The sequence below is a fragment of the Camelus bactrianus genome, chromosome 6 (assembly GCF_048773025.1).
Source record: "Camelus bactrianus isolate YW-2024 breed Bactrian camel chromosome 6, ASM4877302v1, whole genome shotgun sequence".
Classification (NCBI taxonomy): domain Eukaryota; kingdom Metazoa; phylum Chordata; class Mammalia; order Artiodactyla; family Camelidae; genus Camelus; species Camelus bactrianus.
The window spans coordinates 39,896,190-39,910,031 of NC_133544.1; the positions used below are offsets into that span (position 1 = coordinate 39,896,190).

Sequence of the window (13,842 nt, forward strand, 5' to 3'; positions counted from 1 at the left end):
GCCTCCTTTTAGATGCTTGGGGAGACCAAGGTGCATCCCCAAAGGGTCTTGTCTGTCCAGGAGCTACTGCTACTTGTCTGTCTAGGGCTGGACATCCTGCCCCCAGAGCTGGGAAGACTCCCCTCCTCCATGAACCCAGTGCTTCCAAGGAGTTCACGAGTCTCCTGGCACAGCTCTGGCAAAGGTGTCTGGTGCCTGCCCAGTGGGTCTCAGTCATGACTTTGAGGGTCTGTCAAGGAGGGGCACACTATAGGGGAAATAATCTTTGCTTTGGAGTCAGGAGGCCCAGATTCCATTCCCTGCCAGTGGCGGGGGGGCGGGAGGCTGCAGTCAGGTGGTACAATCACAATAGAGGGAAGTTTGGTGACACCTCTCAAAAGTCACAAATGCACACACATCCTTTGACCCAGCCATTCCATGTGTGCAAAAGGGACAGACGTGCAAGGAGGTTCATTGTAGTGCACTTGTAATAGCAGGAGACCAGCAACTTCAAAATGCCCATCAGTGAGCAACAACTTGTGCTTATTCCATACAAAAGGCTCTTGAAAAGAATGAGGCAGCTCTGTGCATTTACTGCTACAGAATGACCTTCAGTGATATTGTTGGGTGAACGGGCAAGGTTGAGAATAGCACATAGCATGCTACCTTATGTACTTTTTAAAAAGGACTCCTTTTATGTGCACAGAATGTGTGTGGACAAGTTACAAGAAACTAAAAACTGAGGCTGCCCCTGGGGTGGTGACCCAAGGGGATAGTGGTGGGAGAGAGATGTGTTTTTACCGTGAACTTCCTTGTAAGATTGACTTTTGTACCATTTGTATGCACTGGAAATGAATACATTTAAATAAAATCTCTGGCATTTATGAGCTGGGCAAGTCACTTACGTGCACTGAGTCTCATCTGTAAAATCCATAAGATTAAACTCACAGTGAGAACTAATGGATGAGAAGAGCCTTGTGCAGGATGTGGACATAACGGGGATTCAGTGAGAGGAGCTTCCACGATTGTTTATTGGTTATATTTAAGTTGTTGCCATCCGGGTGCCAGGGCGGGGAGAACAACGCAGGCTACAAGAGACGTGATGGGGAGGCTGGGAGTGCCTCAAGAGCAAGCATAGAATTTTTCTCCTCTTCGTCCTCTTCAAGGCACCTCCAGTGGGCAGAGAAATGTGTGCTGATAGGCATCGTGCTGTTGATTCGAGTTGTGCTGTTGGGAGCTGCCTCCCCAGAGCACAGGCACAGGCAGCTGGGACGAGACTGTCCACCAGAGGGCGCCAGCTGCCGCGCTGCTTCCATGCTCATTTCTGGAACCACTTGGGCTGCCAGAACGTGACAGGAGATTTGCCAGGGGAAAGGTTTAAGGTGATCTTTTCTCCCTTGTTACGTCCACTGAACACGGTTTCAGTTTGGTTTCAGTTAGTCCTGGGGGATTCTCGTCACCACGGTGCTACAAGGAACTGGCACAACACATCTCAGGATGGAGGGTGTCTGTGTGTGCGCGCGCGTGCCAGCGCACTGCACACATCGGCTTGCAAGGTGCACGTGCATGTGCGTGTGCATGAAGGATTCTGGGTTGAGTTCCAGGATAGCTAGCATCTGCCTGGGGGGTGACTCTGCCCTGAAACCACCAAGCCGCCCTAGGCTTCTCTGCCCTGAGCAGTCAGAATGCCTTACATCCTACCCTGGACCACAGCCTCTCCCTGGCTCTGTTTCCCCCTCATTTCTCACCTCCCTGTGGCTTTAACTCTCTCTCCCCTGACAGGAGAAGGAAGGAATCCCCAAGACAACTCCGTGTCCCAGTTCATCACAATCTACAGACTCTTCCCTCTGCAGGGTGACATCCCCCAGCCCTTGCTGATCGAGGCACTTAATAGGCAGTGTCAGCACCCTCTGCCTCCATCTGCCTGCTCACAGCAGACAGAGGGGCTACAGGGCATTTTCTATGGCATCATCACGAGAGCTCACGGCTCCTGACATTTAGAACATGTCTCCAAGGCTACAGCAGTGGTTGCACATTCTGAAGGGAATGAAGACATGGTCAGACCACAGGATGCCTGGGTCTGTGGGTGCTTCTAGCTGGAAGAGTGTGCTGGAAATGGCCGTGAGTTCTGCCTTTGTAGTTTATGACTCGTGCCATTGACTGATGACAAGGTGTGGACTTGAGGTTTGTAATAATGATGATATTAACCACTAACCCTCAAGAGTACGTCTTATGTGTCTGGCACTGTTCTAGGTACTTTGCATGCATCACTCATTTGATCCTCTGAACTCATCAGGTATTTAGTACCCCACATAGGGTATTACCCCTATGTCACAGATGGAGAAACTGAGGCACTGAGAGTCAGAGCAGTTTACCCAAGGACACACAGCTGGTAAGCAGTGTAGCTGGGAACTGAACTCAGGAAACTGGCTCTGAATCCCCAGGGCTTTGAAGCTCGTCTTTCCAGTTTTGTAGCACTTTCTTCCAGGTGTCCAGATAGGGAGGAATCCCATTTTCAAGGTGAGAGAAGCCAGATTCCAAAATGCGCACAAAGCTTCCAGTTTCCTAGGATCTTCTCAGAGTCCTGGTCGAGGAATACCCCCTTCAGAATAAATATGAAAAGCAAAGCACTTGGAAATGTGCCCGAGTAGGGGTTTGGGGCACATCTGGGGAGCTGGAGGCCCTTTCCTGCTCAGGGGCCGAGGTCCCATGGGCCGCTTCTCTGAAGGGGCACCTGAGACCGCAGGAGGCAGCAGGAGAGGGGACACAGGAGGCAGCTCGTCCCTCTGGGGCTCCACAGGCTGCAGGGAGGGCGTGAGCTAAAGCTTCTCCGCTCCCCACACACCCAGTGGAAGTGGACAGGAGGCTGCCGTGGGCACTTCTGCTGCTCTAGCACCTGTTCCTTTTTCTTTTCTTGTTTGAGTCAGTCCCTCAAACAGTCAGGTTTGCTGGCTTCCTGCTGGCTCTCCACTGAACCCAGCCTTTGAATGGGAGACTGAGTCAGAGCAGCCTCAAACATGCCTGGAAGGTAAGGACTGCTGCTCATAAAAGCACTTTTTGTCGCATTAAATTCCCCTGCTTTGTAGTCTTTGAACCTGGAGTGACCCACAGGTTGCAGCCCAGCTGGAGATGTAGGATAAAAGAAACTGCTCTGCTCCGAGTCCAGAGGGAGCTGACAGAGGAGTGTTTAACAAAGGTGAGGCTGGGCCTGGTTCTGAGGCCTGGTGATTCCACAGTGTGCCATGGGTGGGACAGGAGGTCGCCCGGCCACCCAGGACACCACCTGGTCCCGTGGCACCACTTTAAGCTCCTCCAGACTTTGAGAGCTTGAAGAGAGAGAATGATCCTGGACAGTGACCAGAGTTTGTCACTGTGATGGGCCCAGGTGGGGATGGACAGATGGTTGGCCAGATAGGGACCCTAGGACATTACCCACCTGGGCACAGGGTAGGATTACACTTCCCTGTGCCTGTGAGTAGATAGTGAGGAGAACTTGGGGCTGAATAGTTGAAAACAGCGGTCCAAGGTGTGGTGGGAGTGGCAGGAGGGTAGTTCCAGGAGCCCTGGGCAGTGTGCGGTGCACTGAGCATCGCCTCAATCTTAGTGAAAAGTGCCTCTGCCTGCGGCCCCCTCCTGCTTGGAGTCAAGGCCTCTTCTTAGCCCATTATGTCCCCAAGTTCCAGTTGGTGTTTGTTCTCTTGCACTGACTACATTTTAGTTCCACGAGGAGCACTCCACTTCGAAGCTGGGTGCCCTAGATTGCCTTCCGTTTCCTCCTGGTGATCAAGTGGGATTTATCCCAGGGACGCAAGGATTTTTCAATATCCACAAATCAATCAATATGATACACCACATTAACAAATTGAAGAATAAAAATCATATGATCTTCTCAATAGACACAGAAAAAGCTTCTGACATAATTCAACATCCATTTATCAGAGGTCATGATCAGAAAGAGACATTAAAGAAACAATCCCATTTACCACAGCATCAAAAAGAACAAAATACCTAGGAATAAACCTAAGGAGGTAAAAGACCTGTACCCAGAAAACTGTAACACCCTGGTGGCAGAAATTGAGCACAACAGCAACAGATGGAAAGATACGCTGTGTTCATGGATTGGAAGCACTAATATCGTTAAAATCACTGTACTACTCAAGGCAATCTACACATTCAATGCAATGCCTATCAAATTACCAAGGGCATTTTTCACAGAACTAGAAAAAATAATTTAAAAATTTGTATGGAAACACAAAAGACCCCAAATAGCCAAAACAATCTTGGGAAAGAAGAACAGAGCTGGAGGAATCATGCTCCTGGACTTCAGACTATACTGCAAAGGTATAGTAATCAACACAATATGGTACTGGCACAAAAACAGACACATAGAGCAGTGGAACAGAATAGAGAGCTGAGAAATAAACCCATGCATTTATGGTCAATTAGTCTATGACAAAGGAAGCAAGAATATAAAATGGAGAAAAGAGTGTCTCTTCAATAAGTGTCCTGGGAAAACTGGACAGCTACATGTAAAAGAATGAAAGTAGAACATTTGCTAATACCACATACAGAAATAAACTCAAAACAGATTAAAGACCTAAATATAAAATCAGAAACCATAAAACTCCTAAAGGAAAACATAGGCAGAACACTCTTTGACATAAATTGTTGCAGTATTTTTAGGGATCTGTCTCCTAAAATAAAAGAAATAAAAGCAAAAATAAATGGGGCCTAACTACACTTAAAAGCTTTTACACAGCAAAGGAAACCATTGACAAAATGAAAAGACAATCTACTGAATGGGAGAAAACATTTGCAAGTGATATGACTGATAAGGAGTTAATATCCAACGTATATAAACAGCTCATACAACTCAACATCAAAAACAAACAAACAAACAAAAAAAACCAACCCCCAAAACCAACCCCCTCCCACAATCAAACAACTTGATTAAAAAAAGAGCAGAGGAACTGAACACTTTTCCAAAGAGGAAATGCAGACAACCAACAGGCACATGAAAATGTGCTCAACGTCGCTAATCATCAGGGAAATGCAAATCAAAACCACAATGAGAAACAACAAGTCTTTCTACTGTATAGCACAGGGAACTATATTCAATATCGTTTAGTAGCCTATACTGAGAAAGAATATGAAAAGCAATAAATGTATGTATATATATGACTGAAATATTATGCTGTACACCAGAAATTGACACAACATTGTACACTGACTATACTTCAATTTTTAAAAAATGGGAAAAAAAACCCCACAATGAAATATCACCTCACACCTGTCAGAAGGGCTATCATCAAAAAGAACACAAATAAATGTTGGTGAGGATGTGGTAAAAGGGAATGCGTGTACGCTGTTGGTGGGAATGTAAACTGGTCCAGCCACTGTGGAAAACATTATGGTGGTTTCTCAAAAAACTAAAAATAGAACTACCATATGACCCAGCAATTCCACTCCTGGGCATATATATATATGTATCTGATAAAACCGAAAATGCTAATTTGAAAAAATACATGCACCCCAATGTTCATAGCAGCACTATTTACAATTGCCAAGATATGGACGCAAACTAAATGTCCATCAACAGATGGATAAAGAGGATATGATACACACATACAATGGAATATTACTCAGCCATAAAAAGGAATGAAACTGTGCCATTTGCAGCATGGATGGACTTGGAGGGCATTATGATAAGTGAAATAAGTCATAGAAAGACAAATACTCTATGATATCACTTACACGTGGAATCTAAAAAACATAACAAACTAGTGAATATAACAAGAAAGAAGCAGACTCACAGACATAGAAAACAAACTAATGGTTACCAAAGAGGAGACAGAAGGGGGTAGGGAGAAGACAGGGTAGGGGATTAAGAAGTACAAACTACTAGTACAATGTATAAAATAAGCTACAAGGATCTATTGTACAACACAGGGAAAGTAGGCAATATTTTATAATAACTATGAATAGAGTATAACCTTTAGAAATTGTGAATTACTGTTTTGTATACCTCTAACGTACATAAGTATGATACATCCACTATACTTCAATTAAGAAGTCCCCCCCAAATTCCCCAGGAGTTGGGAATTGGCGAGATGGGGACCCCAGGACCTTACCCGCCTGGGCACAGGGTAGGACTGCACTGCCCAGCTCCCTTGAAGTCAGATGTGGCTGAGTGACTCGTTCTGGCTGATGAAGCAGGAGCCGCAGGGACACTTCTGGTGGAAGCCTCTTCCTTCTTTTCCTCTGGCCCAGCAAACATCAATGCTCCAGGTGGTGGTAGTCGTGCCAGCCTTGGTTCCAGAGTAAGCTGTGTGGGGCGGAGGCCCCAGGTGACCTGAGATGGACGTGCAGCCCAGTGAGAAATAAGCCTTTGTGGTTTTAAGTCACTGAAATTTTAGGGACATCTGTTACTGCGGCATATCTAACTTATGCTGACAGATACGTGGTAATCAGACTGTGTGTTCTGTATCCCAAGCAACAACATTCATTAATCTAATTAACGAACACAACTTCCAAAATTCAGCCTTTGTGGTATGCATTGCAAGTGCCACTGCATGTCAGTGAGGGGAGACACTTGGGAAGTGACTCTGAGCCTGTGGAAACCCCACTGCTTATTCTGCCCAATTTAGAGAATTCTCACAGGATGTGCCCAAGGGCTGTGATGGGTCAGGTGCTTTTTCTTAGTTCTCTAATGAGTCAATGGAAACAGCTGTCTTTTTACCCTCATCTATCAAAGAGGCAGAAGCATGGTCACATCACGGACCACTTCGGTAAACAAGGAGAAACTGGTCCCCTTACTGCGTGTTTCTCACATTTAGCTGCACATTCGAATCAACCCGGAGTTTAAAACCCCCATACCCAGGCTGTGCCCCAGGGAAACATCAGAATCTCTGGAGGTGGGACCAGCATGAGCAGCTGGTAAAGCTCCCCCACGTGATCAGTGCATGCCAGGCTGAGCACCACAGCCACCAAAGCTCCTCTTCCTCCAACGGGGCCCATATTTTAACCAATTATTTGAGGCAGTCATTTTGTAGAATTCTCCTGCCTACCTGCAGCCATGGGTCTCAGGCTGCAACAGATATTGGAAAGAAAAGGCCTGGAGATTCACCACAGTCTCCTAAGTGTGAATGCTCATATGGGGAGGTCTCAAAGCCTGACAGCCAGTCATGGTCCCCTCCTGGCAGGATTTGAGGGTAGACAGACCTGGACTTGAGCCCCTGACCTGCTCTTCCCCATAGGAGTTCTGTGACCTTAGACAAGCTGCTTGACATCCCTGAGCCTCAGTTTCCCCATCTGCAACGTGGGGATAATCTAATGCCGACTTTACTGGCTTAGCACACCAATCTGTGCATAATTACTAGCTCTTTATTATTTCTCCCAGGTGACTTGTATTGAATGATGAGGTATGTCCAGTAACATAACAACTCCATCTGCTGCCCTTACCGCCCACCCCCCCCTCAGCCCACTCTTTACCGGTGAATGGAAACTCAACTCCCCAGATGCCCAAGCCAGAAACTGGGGAGGCATTTTGGACTCTTCAGCCTCTCCCTCAGTCCCCACATTCAGACATTCAGCCCATTGTCAATCATGCTGCTGCTGCCCCCTAAGAACCTTGTAGATCCCTCCCATTCCCCCACCCCTCCTGCCCCTCCCTCGAGCTTGTGCATTGTCTGAATGATGCAGAAGCCCCTAGAGGGTCTCTCAATGCCCCTTTGCCTCTCCTCCAATCCATTTCCCAAAATGTAGTCAGAGTGATCTTGCTAAAATATAAATCTCCCTACTAGATAGGTATTAAAGCAAAAATTTAAGTTGTAATAATTAAAACAGTGGGGGGTGCTAGTGGATGCACAAACATATCAATGGAAAGAAAAATAGGAAGTCCACAAATAGACCCACACAGAGGAAGTTGGTACATTGCAAAAGTGGCATTTCGAATCAATGGAGGAAAGACATGATTCAATGAACAGCATAGGCACAAACGGGTAGCAACTTTGCATAGAAATAAAACTGGATCCGTACTTCATACTTTACACAAGGAATGGTTCAAAGGTATAAATGCAAAAAAGTACTACAGGAAAACATAGTATATCTCAAAGCAGAGAGGGCCTTTTAAAGTAAGATTCAAAGTTCCAGCAGCCAAAAAAGAAAAGATCAAGAAATTCAACTACATTACTGAGCCATAAAAAAGTATGAAATAATTCCATTTGCAGCCAACATGGATGGTCCTGGAGATTATCATACTAAGTGAAGTCAGACAGAGAAAGAGAAGTATCATGATATCACTTATATGTGGAATCTTTAAAAAATGATACAAATTTTACTTACAAACCAAAATAGACTCACTGACATAAAAAACAAACTATAATTACCAAAAGGGAAAGGGCAAGGGAAGAATAAATTAGAGGTCTGGGATAGACGCACATTACTATATATAAAGTAGATAAACAACAAGGACCTACTGTATAGCACAAAGAACTATATTCAATGTCTTGTAATAGCATATAGTGAAAAAGAATCTGAAAAAAATATACGTATGTATATAACTGAATCCCTTTGGTGTATACCTGAAACTAACATTGTAAATCAAGTCCACTTCAGTAGAAAATAAAATTAAAAAAAAAAAAAAAGAAATTCAACTACATCAAAAAAACTCTCTATGGAAACAATTACCATAGGCAAAAGCAAAAGACAAACTGCAAAAAATATTTTAACTCCTATCACAGACCAAAGGTAATTTCCACAATATACAAAGACCTTCTAGCAATTATTTGAAAAAGACTGACAACCTGATAGTAAAACGGGCAAATACATGGACAGATAGTTCAAAGGAAATTACGAATAGCTATTAACTGTATAAAAATATGCTCAACCTCACTCACAAAGAGAAATGCAAATGAAAAGGACACATTTTGTTTTTCACCTATTAGATTGGAAAATATTTTGAAAAAATTGGTGATATGGGATTTGTGAGAGAGTGAGAAATGAAGCACTGTCATCGCTGCTGTTAGTATAAATCTATGGAAGGCAGCCTGGGAAAAACCAGCAAAATAACAGATGATACCTATAATGGTTAATCTGTCAACCTGGCAAGGCTCTAGTACCCAGTTATTTAATCAAATACTAACGTAGGTGTTGCTGTGAAGGTATTTTACAGACGTGGTTAACATCTACAGTCAGCTGACATCAATTAAAGGAGATTACCCTTGATGACGTAGGTGGGCCTCAGGCAATCAACTGAAGGTCTTAGGAGCAAAAACAGGTTTCCAGGGGAAGGAGAAATTCTCCCTTAAGGCTGAAGAAGTATCAATTCCGGCCTGAGTTTCCAGCCTGCTGGGTTTCCTTACAAATTTCAGACTTGCCAGCCCCTGCAATTGAGTAATCCCTTAAAAACAAATCTCTCTTCTCTCTCTTACTGGTGCGTCTCTGGAGAACACGGACTAATTTAAAACCCTTTACTCTAGCAATTCCACTCCCACTTGTGGGAAACGACCCATGTCCAGTGGATGCCATCGTAGCAGTGTCTGTAGCAGAAAGGATGCAGGCAGCCTGCGTGCCCATCAGCACGGGGCCCGTGGAGAAGTCGCCTTAGCCCAGAGTGGAGTCCTGCGCAGCCATCAAAAGTACGAGGCAACGATAGAGAGCGGTTTCCAAAACCGATTTAAGTAAAAAAAGAAAAATACCACACAAGGATGAACAGTGTGCACGTTATGCCCTTGTGCATATAAAAAGGAAGACGATATATCAGTGTTCGTAACTGTATAAAATATCTCTTGGTGGCTACGCAAGAGACTAACTCCGAATGCCTCCAGGGAGGGGGCCGGGTGACTGGGGCGTGGGGCAGGAGGAAGGCTTTTCACTTACATTCTCTGTTCTACAAACCAAAAAAGCCTTACCTCTGGTCATAAGGCTCGCAGGCAAGGGCAGCTAGTCCTTAAGGGAGAGTCCACACTCTTTACCCCGGTCGACGAGGCCCTTTACATTCCTGCTGTTGGCTCCATTCCATCCCCGGCCCCCAAACCCTCCACTCCCATTCCTCCATTCCAGTCGTATGTTACTTCTTTCAGTCCCTCAGACTCACCTGCTCTCTCCTGCCCGCAAATCTGGAATGCGCCACAGACCCTCTCCAGGAACTCCTGCTCCTCCCCGGGGCCGCTCATTTTCTGCGGAGGAAGCTGAGCGGCTCCGCAGGGGATTGACTTCCGTCTGCTGGGAGGAGCTCAGCAGCCCTGATTCCCTCTCCTGCCCCCTTGTGTACACTCTGACCCCTGGGCGCGCATCATTCAAGCTGAGACTGAGGGACCCCCCCTCCGCGGGCCGGCTGGGGCATCTCAGGTTTTCTCTTGTTGGCATAGGACAGATGGCTCACTGTCCCTGGACTTCACCAACCATGTTCAGAAGGAACTTGGCGCTTGTCCCCTGCAAGGTGTCCTCTGGCTCCAGACATGCGGCTGGCCAGCACCAGGTTTCCAGGAAATCCCAGTTGTGTGAGGGAGACAGCAAACCTGGGGCCTGCCCCACTGAAGTCTTTTGGGAGGGGTGGGTTGGATATGAGCACCTTAGAAGCACCCCTGAATAAATACAGTGACTGGTGAAGAGGGCTGGATTCTGTGTTTTAGGAGACCAAAGTGGAGCAGGTTAGGAGATGGAGTCCTCCAGATCCCAGAGCACCGGACCAGGAGAAAACCCACAGGGTGTGTGCTCTGTGCATTTGGTAATGGAAGGAAGGAAATAATTTGTCATATATGCATTTTATTTCTTGCATCCACAATTTACTGTCTTTGGACATATACCATCTTCAATGAGTAACAGGGTCATAGGTCAATGCCAAAAGAGACTCAGTCAGGTGCAGGTAATGGAAATCCATGTTTAGTTTTTCCCCAGGGAACAGATCTGGGCTAAGCGTAACAGAAAGCAAAGTGGAGAGGTCTAACTGGGCTGATCTTGGGGTTTTGTAGATTTATCTGACTTCATCCTTGAGCTTGGTAGAATTTTATGCATGGAAAACTGGAACTATCTCCCAAGGACATTGGCACAAACAGGGACACCCAGTCCCTGCTGTGGTCCCCACAGGGAAGTTTAACTGGAACCTCTTGACTGTCTTGAGTTCCAGTAGCTCTGGCGGGACCGTTTCACTCACCAAAGCTCCAATTCTGTTTCTCCTGGATTAGACTTGAAAACATAAAACCTCAAAAAACTGTGGAACACACTATTTGAAAACATGTGCTCTGAGTCAAATGTAAACACAAAGCTGTCTTTTTATAAAGTCTGAGCTTTATAAGGTTGCCAAAATGTTTCTCAGTCGGTTTTAAAAATTGAAGTAGAAACCACTGAAGAGTGAAAAATATTCCATGGAGAAAATTCTCAGACACTGAGTTGCCAGGTTTATATCACAGAGAAGTCACTGTCTGTGCCTAAGAGCCCCCTGGGCAAGGCTGTTGGGTGGCGCTGGGGAGGACACTGAACGATCACCTGCTCCAGTGGAGCCCCTTGGTCATAACTGAGATGTCGTGCTGGCATCTGCCAAAGTTTCCACCTTCCCGGGCATCTACATGTTCATGAGTCCCAGTGCGTGGACGCACCCCCCACAGTCAGAGGAGCCACCCTCCATTCTCAATCCATCTGGACCAGAAACTGAGAGTGAGGAGTGCGAAGACCATGGTCTCAGGGTTGCCGTGGAAACAGTGCTCTGTCACGTGCCCCATTTCCAAAGACTCTAGGTTTGGGCTCTAACCTCCCACTACTGGTCCCATTATTACCTTCTTATTACCTTTGGACTCTCCTCTTCTTCCACTTTCTTCCCCCTTTCTCAAATATTATGCTCTTAGAAATGATTAGTGAACAAAGAATTTGCCATTTAAAATTAAAAAAAAAATTTGAGGGGGAGGTAATTGGCTTTATTTGATGGCAGTGCTGGGGATTGAACCCAGGATGTTGTGTATGCTAAGCACTGTGCCACTGAGCTATACCCACCCCCTACCCCATATGTGCCGTTCTTGAGCCAACTTCTGGGCATCCCTTAGACTTCTCTGCTGTGTTGCCGGCCTTGTTGGCCCTGGGGGAGGGGAGTTGTTAGTGGCAGGATTCCCACATTGATCTTGTACGCTGACTCCAGAACTTAGGGAGCCAGAATGGGTCTTTTTTTTTTTTTTAAAGCAATTTGACAGAATTATTTTGTCTCTTGAATGTAGCACAAGACTGGGGGATTGTTAGTTTTTTTAAAAACTGTATTCTACAAATGAATTGGACTATGTGGCTTGGAAGTAAACATCCACTCTTACAACTAAAATTCACATGTGGTTTGAGAAGCCCTGAGTGGGCTACAGGTGAGGATCCAGAGGCTGACATGCCCAGGTAAGGGGTAGTTTTAGTTTTGTGATGTACGGATGGAAAACAGAAAATGGAAGTCCTTGTGGAAGCCTGTGGAACAACACCTGTGAGATCGGTGCTGAGCTGGATGTGCTAGCCATGCCCACTGGGGAAGGGGGCCTGGACGAAGTGTGGGCTTCTGGGGGCCCAGGGTCACCCTGACTGTTCATCTTTCTAGAAAAGGATTAGGTTCTGGTTATGGATAAGATTTTTGCCTCCCCCAGGCCCTCCCCTCAGCCTCTGGGTACAATAGAACTTGGGCTGATCAGGAGTCAGGGCCACACCCAGATGTAGTGACTGTTCAAGGGACCAAACCAAGGTACTTTCCCAGGGTTTGGATCCTTCCTGAAATGCTCCATGGCGCTGTTCTCATTAGCCTAGAGAGTATGAGTTGATCGTACCGTCCTGCCCCTTCTGGGTTCCTGGCTCAAACCCACTGCAGCCTCTTCCAAGCCAGAATGCTGTATAGGTGCTCATCCCCCTTTAATAAACGCAATTAAACCTCTTTTGGGGAGGGGGCAGTTCGGTGAAGTCCTAAAAGCTTTACTACATGGATAAGCTTTTTTCCAGGATTGAAGAAGCCATTACAAAGTTTGCAAACAAAGAGCCACAGCTTTGCTGATGAAAATTGCTAACTAACCCCGTTTCAGGCACTGTGCTGAGCCCTTTAGGGTCCCTCTAATCTCACAAATCTCATATTTCCCCTCATTCCACACATTTCAAAAGTGAGTCTTAACTCTTCACTTATACACTCTCCCTTCCCCTTTAGAATATTCTTGAGTCATACACTGAGATACAGCTCATTTGGGTTATGGGAATTTAACTTTAGGAGGAATTTCATTTAATGTCTCAGCTTATAAGGCATTTCTTCATGTTTCCAGGGATTATTTTGGATTTTTCAAGTCTCTTGAGCAGCTTGAGACTGGTGAAAAGAGAGTCATCATGTGCTCATTGTCATATTAAGCTGTGGTTGCCTCAGAGAAATCTCGGGTTGCTAGGTTTTAGTGGTAACAACCTCTATATCCTATGTCTTCTTTTGTCTTTACTTTTTTCGGGGTGGAGTTGTAGGACTAATTTACATAACCTTAATTACATAAACCTTGAATATCATAGGCCAAAACTCAAACCAAACACAAGGCTCAGAGAGGTTAAGGAACTTGCTTAAGATCACACAGCCAGAGAATACTGGAGCCAGAATTCAAACTCAGGGTGGTCTCTCTAGCCATATGCTTAACTGACACATTATTTAGAGTTTATATTACTATATATTATGCAGCATACTGGAATTAGAAGTATTAAAATTCAAGCCCTTGGGGTGTAGATAAAAGCCCAAGGCTCCAAGGCGGCTACGGTTTATGCTGTGGTTAAGGGGTGAAGTATGATTTCAAAGGCATTGAGGGTGGAGAGCAAGCGATACACAATATCACCTGCAAGGTTAGAGTTTGTATTTAGAAACATGCCCCTAAGTCAGCTGATGCA

General features: G+C 45.6%; 1 protein-coding gene across 4 annotated transcripts in view; it reads right to left on the minus strand.

Annotated features, from left to right (window-relative positions):
* SAMD4A (sterile alpha motif domain containing 4A) overlaps positions 1-13,842 on the minus strand; it is a 352,931-nt gene that overhangs the window by 135,278 nt on the left and 203,811 nt on the right. For all 4 annotated transcript variants that reach the window (XR_012507521.1, XR_012507522.1, XR_012507520.1 and 1 more), the window contains exon 14: positions 6,111-6,331. The gene's annotated coding sequence lies outside the window, so the exon portion shown is untranslated. The remainder of the gene's footprint in view (positions 1-6,110; positions 6,332-13,842) is intronic.